Genomic DNA, 12,015 nt, shown 5'->3' on the forward strand with positions numbered 1-12,015 from the left:
ACAAGTTGCTTACTATAGGTATGTGCTTAAAATTTGACGTTTGTAATATTCTATCTACAAATATTCTATCGGTATATTTAAAAATATTTATCTATGTTATGACAATATTAAACAAATTCAGTATACTTACTATGATAAATATTCATAGACTTTTATCTTAGTATGTAATATTATAAACTTAACTATTAGGTATAATTAAAAATAATTTAATTGTGCTGTATATTCTATATGTGTAATTATATTATATTATACACACGTAACAATTATTGCATTTTCAAGTTCAATCAATATTTGAAAATTTAAATTTGTTTTAATACAACTTATGTACTTCGAACCTTTTTATAGTTCGATACGTTGATATACAATATTTTTGCACACTTAAACAGACGAAGCGTAAAAGATGACCAACAAAATATAAATCTTTGTGAAGACTGTGTTTTCCTACCTATCTGTTGCTAGATGTAATTAGGTAGGTAATAGTATATTTATACAACTATAAATAACTTATTTTTCTATAAGTATTTTAAGTAAAATTTAAAATTTTGGTGGGTTGAACTAATTTCGTTAGAGTTTGAAATTCAAATGATTATAAAAAAGTGTTATGATGCACTTTCGTATATTTTAAGAGTTGTAAGAAAAATGTAAGGGTAAAATTGTTGATTTATGAGCAAAAATTTGTATCAACAAAAACTAAAAAAATAAAAAAAATTGAAAATATAAATTATCTATACCTAAGTAGCTTAAAAATAGTTACAATATTTTATAAACTTAAAATTCTAATTTAAAATAAGGACATCATTTTTGAATTACAAAAATAAATTAAATTTATTTTATTAGAAACTAATGTAGCAGAATATTCCAAATTTTTGAAAGTTTTTCGTTGATTTTACCACATCATTTTTACTTATGTGTATTTTTTTTTACTTTTACCCCCCTTCCTCTCACTATAAAGATCAATTTTTTTTAGAAAAACCTATCCTTAAAAATAAAAATGGAAGTACTTTAATTGCATTAAAAGATAAAAAAAAATCGTATGTTTGATGTAAGTGGTAATTAAAATCAATTAATTAACTTCTCCTTGTAACTGGATTAATTAAATCATTTTCTCCTTACAAACTTTAAACTTTTTGAATTAAAATACATTATTTATTAACTATTAATTTATAATTTAAGATATTTAACATTTAATTAATTTCATAATTTAACTAGTAACTACTATTATCTTCTTAAATAAATAAACAAATATCTCAATATATAAATAAATAACTCAAGTTAATTTAACTTGGCACTTTTGTATATTAATATTTATATTAAAATTAAATTAAAAACATTCTTAGAAACTTTAACAACAAATAGTAAACAAACATTGTATATATTATGTAAATATAATATGTATACAAATAAATAAAAAATATTCAACAATTTTCGTGCAAAAGTAAATAAAGTATTCAACGGTAAAAACACTGTCATAACTAGGTGCTCAATATTGACATTAATTATACAGGTACCTAATTTTCAGTCTAAAATAGTTTATTTATGTTATAATGCCATGCATGTAACACAAATGAATAATAAAAAGACCATCATATTTAATTTCAATGTATTAATAAAAAGCAGTACATCTAACTATCTAAAAAAACAAATAAAAAAAAAAAAAATTGATAAAAAAATGTAATTACCATCGTCAACAAAGAGATATATTCTTTTAAATTTATATCTACTAATTATACCCTCCTAACTATTGTGGTATACTGGTATAATATATTTTATTATACTTTATATGTATATTATCTTCTGTCTTCATAGATATACAATACCATACTCCTTAGTAGTTTCATATTTTATATTAATAAAATATATAATGTGTAACATTTGTATTAGATACTTACTTACTGTATACGTACTGCGTAATTACACATTAAAAGTAAATGCATTTTATACTTTCTAATAAAATGTTAATTAGTTTTATTAAAATTGTTTATGTATAGGATTTACAAGTTACAAGTATAAGTCATAACTGTTATTAAACATTAATTTTGTATTTTCACAAAAAATAAAGAATATTGCCAATATTTAACAGCTAAAGGTCTTAATTATTCATAATCCTAAGTACAGTATTAAAATAGTATCATCATCATACTATTATATGATTTGTGCGACGACAATCCCCTATACATTTTCCTACGATTTTATGGGCTATAAAATATGTTGAACAAGAGAACAAGATGATGATATTTAAGTACTACTACTACATAGTATATAATATTAAAGTTACTTTCGGATAGGTATACTGGCGAACATAATAATATTTTAATGAATTTTCGTGCAGGCTGGTGACATTATAAATGGTGTATATATATTATATCAGAGGAGGTTATATTATGGTGTCCTTTTGGCTTTTTGTGTATTATAAAAGTAAAAACAATATGATGTTAAAAGGTAATTTGTTCGCAAACGCATGTGAGTTAGATACTTTATGTAAATTATATATGTATATCAGTGTGTTTGTGTGAGTACCGTACCTACATACGTTCGATCTCTCTTGGGTCATTTAAATGGGCTTAAGGATCCGACCGGGCTTAAGTCAATGGCCATCGCTAATGCCAAGTACGGTACCATTATACATACAGTATGTGGTTAATACGAAGACGATTTCAGTAGACTGAAAGTTTTCGGTAATCCATGTACTCTAAATTTCAAATATTGGACAGCCAATGACCTTTGAGATAATGTTTGACAAAATTCTTTTAGAAATTCTGCTTACAAATCGGGTTTATAAATCGACTGATAATAATTCAAAACCTTATTCCAGTTACATAAAAAAATATATTTAAAGCCTTAAAATATTTTTATTAAATCCATTTTTAATATTTAATGACTTTAATTTATTTATGGTTAAATACATGAATTTTTTAGGTAGCTATAGGTTATTACTTCTATTATAAATATAAAATATAGTAGTTTTTTGTATGGATTTCTTATTATTTTTATTAAGATGGCATAAAAATGTTTTTTCTCGATGAAACCCTTCTATAAAAATTCTCCCTTAATGCCTGCCAGCTACAAGCATAATAAATCATCGACTACGACAGCTTTTACAGTATAATCAAACTATTAGTTTATAAACAAACATTACTGCAGACTATCAAATCTGACACCATTCTGGTCGTCTGTTATAATGATATAATATATTCTATAATTATTTTTCTTAATAGACCACAGATACCATTAATATAATAATTTCATATTAAAATATTATGCATTAAGCCTAAAAATCAGCTAAATTATAAAAAAAAAAATAATGGACTACATTAAATATTGTTAATATTAACCTAAACTCAGGAGAGACGATATAAGGTCATCTGTCCACAGATGAATTTTTAATATGTATACTTATTACTTATGTTCGTTTATTATAAAATTGTACCTATATAAATTACCATTTATATTTAAAAGGCAGGAGAAACATCTGTCCGGGGACGCAATATATCTAAATTTAAACTTGATTTAATCCAACTATAGCTATAGTCTATAGGGTAGTAGATGTTTCATTTTCGTAACTTGAATATAATTTAACATTTAATGAATTTAATTCTCGATTCACATTCAATATTACAATAGCCGAGAGTCAATAATTAATTTCATGGAATAATTAAATTATAAAAATTATAAAAGTATCTCAACTTATTACAAAATCACTCTTGTATTAAAATATTTATCTGTTTTTAAATTTTTAGGTTTTCTTTGTATACATGACACCAAATGTGAGCAAAATGGAGGTGGAGGGCATGGTATGATTTGGTCACGTTTTGAGAATAGGTAACTCTGTGGCATTGAAAATGATTATATATAAATGCATATAAAAAGAAAAGAAGAAAGAGAAAAACCGAAAAAAAAAGTAAAAGAATTAAAGAACGACACGAAAATATTTGGTGTAAATAAAGAGAAGTATGAATATGAGTATTGGAAAGTTGAGTCCTGTGGAGGTTAGCACAAGAGTTGCCGACCCCATAAAGTTGGGAGAGAAAGGTGAAAAGAAGATATTATATTATTAAAATTATTATATAATATTATATTGTGTTTTAACTATAATAGTCATAATAGGTCTATGGAGCTTTCGATGTGTTATTGAAGATTGTATTATAAAGATATTCAATGAGTCTATTTATTTTCTTGAAAAATAAATAAATAAAACAACGTATAATGTTAATCTAGATATATTAAATATATATATATAAGATTAATTATAAAATTATATTCGTGAATTTTAAATACAAAGAAATTACACAGAAATCATATATATCATTACAGCTTATAGCAATAATATAAGTGATATTTTGATACATTTTAAATCTTAAAATCTAATACCTGCGTCGTACGCTTTAGTACAAATGCACCGTTTGCGTTTGCACCATTGATCCGCTTCAATATCGACAGAGTCGCTCAATTGTCTGAGATTCAGTCGAAACGTAATCTCAGCAATGTTTTTATTTGATAAATACAGTTAGGTATATAACATTGTACATAATGTTAAAAGATGGATGTTTCAGTACAACTAAGAATGATTTCTAATAATTTTTTGAGTCTAATAGCTATTTTGTGTTTAGCATATAAAGGGCGTTTAAGAGTGAATACAAATATAGCTAACTTATCTAAATATGTGCATATTGATATTGTACCTAATACCAAATACGCCGTAAAGATTATCATCCTCCAAAATCCCCATTTTGTTATATCATTTAATTGTCAAAGTATTGTGTAGTCCGTTGAATAAGGGATCCTAGGGAATGAAAAATCTTGTAACTCATCATTCGATCAAAAAATATAATAAATTAATAACTGATAAAATTTTTATAATTATAAAGTAATTAAAGTGGGATTTTACATTTTAATGTATTAGCATACTCGTAATTATAAATCAACGAAAAAAATTTAAAATATAACTATGGTACTACTATAATTATGGTAATTATTATAAATTATTCTTTTAGATAGTTTTATAGAAGAAAACCAATTTTTTGCTCTTAAAAATTTCTCTTTATATTTAGACGTACCTACATTTTCAATGCCTGTTAATTATAATATATTACTATTAAAAAAAAAAAAAATCACTATAAAATCGAATTAACGGGAAAAAAATTACACACAAAAGACATCTTACACATTATGTTTTTGTAATAAAAAAAAACACAAGGGTTTTTAATTGGTACCTGTATTGTTTTTCCATAGTTCTAATGAATTCAAGCGCAAAGACCTGAATTATAGTTCTTTCCTAATACATATATAGGTAATCTTAAAAAATTCACATTTTAAGAATGCTAAATAGATTTTAGATTCCATTCACTAATATAAAATTATTTTTAAAGTCTGCATAGTAGTGCACACACAACTATAACATATTATTGTGTATTATATAATTCATTGTAGACGACGCAGTAAAGTGACCGAAAGACATTGTATAATATATATAATATGTGTGTGTGTGTGTGTATAATTACAAGTAATAGCATGTACACCTACGTGTCACGTCCACTTGACTGAAATCGATATTTTCATCAGAAGACATCCGCCTTATGAAATGACATCGAAACGGTATATATTGTGAAAATTTCGTTTAACTGTAATATTATATAGGTACACTATATATATGAACTAAGGTGTTTTTATCTTTTCGCAAAACGTACGAAAGCTTTTATCCACACTGACTTTAGAAAACCTTTAGACTTTTAATACTTCAATGTTTTCCTCGATAAACATACTTTACTGAATATAATGTTGTCCTCAGTATTATATTTTAATGGTTAATGTTTATATGTTTGCTATTACTTTTATATACTTAACAGTTGATTCGTTACTGAGCTATTATATAGAATCAATAGTGTACAAGTAATAAAGATTTGTATTAATAAAAGTGGCGCATAAAGTTATAATTTTATTTCATTTTATATTTTTATAGTAATATGATGTTATTTAATCATAGCTACGAATTTACGACAGTTTTATTTTTTGACAATACGTTTTTTTTGTTATTTGCCAAAACAAGAAGATAAGCACTGGTCACCAGATGTGATTCATATATTATTGTGACAAATGATAAACATTTTTTCTGCCAAAGTTTGACACATTTTCATACAATTCATATCGCTTTAAAAATTCATTTTGGTTCCTACAATAAATTTTATATATATATTTTTTTGCAATTATAAGGTACATAATATAATAATATTAAATTGCAAGTAGACCTCTATTCGACTGTCGAATTTTCATACTGCATAGTAGCAACACGATTTTTCATAATACGTACACCTCGGTTTGATTAATTTTTATGTAAATTACTAATTATGTAAATCACAAGAAAAAATTTAAATATATATTATATGAAAAAGTCTCTGCTAAGTAATTAAAAAATGTAAATTATATAGATAGTATAAAGTATAAGTCATATTATACTGAAAGTTGAAATATTTATTTTGGTATTTTTTTTTTCAACATTTACATAAAACTGTAGACCCGAGTATAATATTATTGTTAAGTATAAAGATTAGATCGTGGATAAAATTAGTCTCATCTATTTCATCAAAAATTGGCTATAACGTTTTAATATATACACCGTAAATAAACGTCATTTTCGTGATATGGATACACTTCATGAAATAAACATATTTTACACTTCACTTCACTAAGTGGATGTGACATAATATACAACACGGTACGGTCGGTATGTCGGCGCGCATTCATGGTAGACTATTAAATATTGTACTTACATTTTACTGTGATCTATAATAATATAATATAATGGTACTGCGGTTCGTGGGTTATAGTTGTATAGTTACATAATATACGCAGGTACCGTAGAATTGGCATTAATTATAAAGTACCTATGTATATATATTAAGATTAAAATACCAGTTACAACACATATTTAAAATATATCATATAATTATCATTACAAGCAATTACTAAAATTAAATTAATCATTTATAAATAATAAAAATATACCTACCTATTCATTATTCACTGTGCGTTAGGAAATATACTTACGTATACGATTGTGACTCACATCTTCCAATGTTCATGCGATTGTTGTAAATAAAATACAAGTACTCTTCCTGCTGTAAATACGTAAAATTAAACTAAAAAAAATGACCAAAACAAAAAATTCAACTAAACTATTTAGAATGTATGTGATGTTTTTATTATGTTAAAGGTTTAGTATAGGTCGTATATTTGTTTTTTGAAATGGAATGCGAAAAATATTATTTATTTTATTGAATGGTGAAAATGACTAAAATGATATTTTATACCTATATTTATAGAAACCCAAAGTTTCAAAATTCGTGATCTGTATAGATAAAGCTGTAGAAACTTTCGTGAATCTACATATTTTTTCTCTGGGATCTTTTATTGCATGCTAATAAACACGTACGAAGTAGTGTAAAATACACAACAAATTTTGTTACGAATATTTTGATATTTTTGAAACAGTAGTTAAGTTTTAGTGCATAATATTTTACGGAAATAACGTCTATTGATAAAAAATTATTACGGGTCAAAGTTATATTATTCAACTCGATTGTGATATTTTTCTTAAAATTGATCGGGAACAAAATATAAAAAACACGCAATTATGTTATATATTATTTTTCATAATAATGGTGATATATTATCACTGCAGCAGTTGCAGCCTGTTACTCAACTATAATATGCCTATAACTATTTGCCTTGTAGCTTCTATCATATAATACTATTCCTAAGAATCGAAATAAATAACTGATAAAAGATTATTATTTATTAAATGAATAGAATGAAGAATTATACAATAATAATAAGTATGATTTTATGTAAATTTGAATGCAATTTAATAGCGATGAAGTTATTTGTTGTGAGGGCTATGAAGTTACGTCAATGCCGATATTGACGAGGAAAAAACTGAGAATTTCAATCGATGTAAACTGTAAAGATGATCACCCTGTACACACTGCAGAGGTTCGTGCATCAGTGTACCTACATGCGGTAGATAAAACGCGAAATGCCACAACGGGAGTGGTGATGCGGACGACCGTAGGCGACTCGCTATTTTATTTTGCCAACGAACTGTATACTATTATATTGATATTATGTGACCATATACACACATACCACATACCACATACCACATTGCCTTGCACACATCAGGTCAGATATCTACTTAGTTGATTATGATAATCAGAGCGCTCACGAAGTATACGTGTCCGTGGTTACAGCCGATACATAGATAGCCAATATACTTAATTAGGCGCTCCAAAATGATGAGAATAGTGAATATTATAATACAACGATGATAATGATAATAATATTATATTATGCGTGGGCGTGGCAATACAAATCGCGTGAGATTAAAAATCACGGACGAAAGAATGCCGCTTATACGCTGCAATTCGTATACACCTAACTATATATTATACAAAAATGTATTGCCGACGAATTTACTGGGTTGACGACAATTATTATAATTGATATACGAAAATTGTCACTGCCATGCTCAAGTTTTCCGTTGAAATGTACACGGTATATATGCATATAATTATACTATAGTACTATATACTCATAAATGTATACTTGTGGTAAAACCGCTGACTCAAATATCGTTTCAAATTAATGGGAAAGGGCTGTGTTCATACCTATATCATTCATATCAATATATAAAAAAGTTACAGTTAGTCACTTTAAAAAAAAAAAAGTTCCGAAAATTCCGGATTACAATTGAAAACAATACATAAAGTATAGGTTTAAATATTTATGTACCAATGGATAAAGTTAATACATTATAACAAGAAGTATTAGTTCTTCTTTCGGTTTCTGTAAGTGTTTATTATTACTTCGGTACCTATTAAAAATTAAAATACCTAATTAATGCATACATATATATAATTCGAAGTTCACAGGGGAAAAAATTCGATTTACTAAAAACTTCGAGTTATCAAAAAATTTATTAAAAAAAAAAGTTTTAATTTAGTAATTAATATTAAAAAGTAAAAAAAAATTATATACCTTAGTACCTACTTACCTAACAAGATTATTTTAACATTAAGTGTTATTTGAAGGGGAATTTTTATTATTCGAGATACCTATCGAGAATTTCGAGTTATCGAGAGTCGACTGACTCGACTGTTTTAAATCGAATAAAAATTGATATGACGTATAACACGAATCACCTTATTACTGATGCTTAATTAATCATTGATTTTATATCATGACTTATGTCGAACATAATATTATTGAAAAACTATTACTAATATTGAAATAATTTAATTATCTTGTTATTGATATCATAATGTCATTGTACAAAAAAAAAAAAAAACACAAAAAATACATTCAAATTATGAGCATTAAATTTATTTATCTATGACTTACTATACTCTATAATAATTTAATTTTTTTTTTTTTTTTGAAATGTATTTAAATAGTATAAGTACAAATTATTTTTTAATAATTTTTATAATATTTTCGAGGAAAAATCTCACATTTTTTTTATAGCGGGGAAGGGTTGTAAATTCTATACTTACACCCAAACTCCTTACGCCTATGACAATAAACGTTATACGGTAGGTACACAGTAAATTTACAAAAACCGTTCCATGAACCTATATGGCTATTGGCTACATGATAAATGAATTCACTACCGTCTTTGAAGTTCAAAAAGTCGCTAACCCTTAATAGAAATAACCTACTTATATTATATAGTATACAAGGTATTGAACATTTAAATATTCAAACATTTTTGAATTCATTTTGAATGGCGTAAGAGAAATTAAAAAAAAAAATCCTTAAATTCGTAATAAATTCCACTGTTAAAAGTTATTACATAATAATATATGATTTATATTTAATATTCAGTAGCCGATCGTGGTACGTTAAAGAGCCGTTATAATAAAAGTCGTACGTCCATGTTTAGTTTTTAGTGCAAAACGAATTCGCATATGCAATTTTAGAATACTAAAATATTTAACAGTACTACGTATATTATGTTATGGCTGTTATACGCCGTAGCGGTAGTACGGCGTAAACGAACACGGCATTTCTATAGTTACAACTTTTGGCAACATTTTCAACCGTTTATTAGAACGTGTAAGAAGAAAGTAACATTTTATTCATAAGTTTATCGTTTATATGTAGTCGACTTTAAAAAATATAAATAAGTAGTAGGTACCTATAGGAATGTATATTACAGTATGTAGGTTAGTGGTTATCGCGGTTATATAGTCGGTTTGCTCTACGGCTGCATAAGTCGGTTCCACGCACGCGGCAATCGCTATTTTATATTTATATATTATAATATCACTATTTAATTCATCTAATCTCATGGTCAACAGCGATAGTATGTATCAAAATATTCATAGTTAGCTGCAGCTTTATTAGCTGTTTATTGTAGCAATACATATTATTATTACTATACAACGTCCAACGTGTATTTTCGTCAAGCATAAACGCAAAATCGATAAACTATTATACCGCTGTAGTCGCTAAAAGCCATTACGATTCGTTTTACAAATTCTAGGAGTACTCCCCGCAGCGTCAAAACTGTAATATATAAATAGAACGAAAACATAAGCGTATTACGTTGGTTTATATTTTTAATTATCAATAATAATATTATGCGATGTTTTCAAAATCGATTTACAAGAAACGGGAGTTTTTCAATAACCCTTTGAGCTTGGTATTTGCTTTACAGCTTATATACTTATTATTATCAGATTGAGTGGCGTATTTTTATACGTTTTCCGACGAATGACTGATTTTTATAAAAATAAAAATTGTTTAATCGTGCATCAACAGTAAACCTATTGATCGAATAGGTTATTAACTAATAATTATTATTTGATGTATTACACTTAATAGTTAAATTAATTGATTATTTATTTACCATTTAAGACATTTTTTCTATCAGATAGTATAGAACATATTTCTGTTTTGTATCGTTAACAATAGTTTGTAATAGGTTATTGTGTCGTACGAAAAAAAAATAAGTAGGCAAATGTATTTAATTTTTGATCCCGTATTTATCGATAGGATGCCTCACCAAAAAATATCACTAAGTAAGTACATTTTTCCCACCTCTAAATTATTATTCTTGGGGATTTTCCCTAGTCGCTCATTTAAATAATCTATTCAAAATGGGTAGAATGTTAACTAGTTCTTCAGACATTATAAATACCGCAAACACTACAATTGTGCATAGTTAACCCGTGTATAAAATGATTAATTAATAATATTGTAGTCGCATACAAATGTAAAGTGTTTAGTATTTACTTAGATTTATTGTGTCATTGAAAATACTACATTACTATAAATTATAAATAAGTCGAGTATAAATAGTATTTGAATTTTTAAATCCAAAATGTAATTGTATTTCAAATACTGTCCATCTCTGGTTATAACTAGCTTTTAGACTACCTATACAACCTTGCCAAAATATCTAGTCTTCGAAATTAGTGTACTTATAGTTCAATAAGCATTTAAATCATTTTACAATCGACAAAATAATAATAATAATAATAATTGTGTACATATATATAATGTATACTACGATTGGCAACTTATTTTTATGTATTTTATGTATGTTATACTATAAATATAAATTTTGTAATTCCGTTGGGACCCGCTATACAGATGTGTGAACTTTGTCAGTAGCAGACGTATAATATATCATAACGTCACAAATTGTAGGTATATCATATTATTTTCGACTTTTCAATATTTATTTATTTGCAAATATATGTTTATTTTCGTCTCTTATTTCTCGATATTTTTACCCTCGGCAAAAAAAAAAAATACTATACATAATATACGATCTAATACGATAATATACATGAGTATTGAGCGTATAAATTATATACCTACATGTTTATGTGAGTATATATAATACCAAATTGTGTATAAAATATGTAGTATATATACTATATACCACGACTTATATTACTTAGATATATAATATTATGTAATTGTAATATGTATATGTGAGTAGCACGATGCAGG

This window comes from Aphis gossypii, chromosome X (genome assembly GCF_020184175.1).
Source record: "Aphis gossypii isolate Hap1 chromosome X, ASM2018417v2, whole genome shotgun sequence".
NCBI lineage: Eukaryota > Metazoa > Arthropoda > Insecta > Hemiptera > Aphididae > Aphis > Aphis gossypii.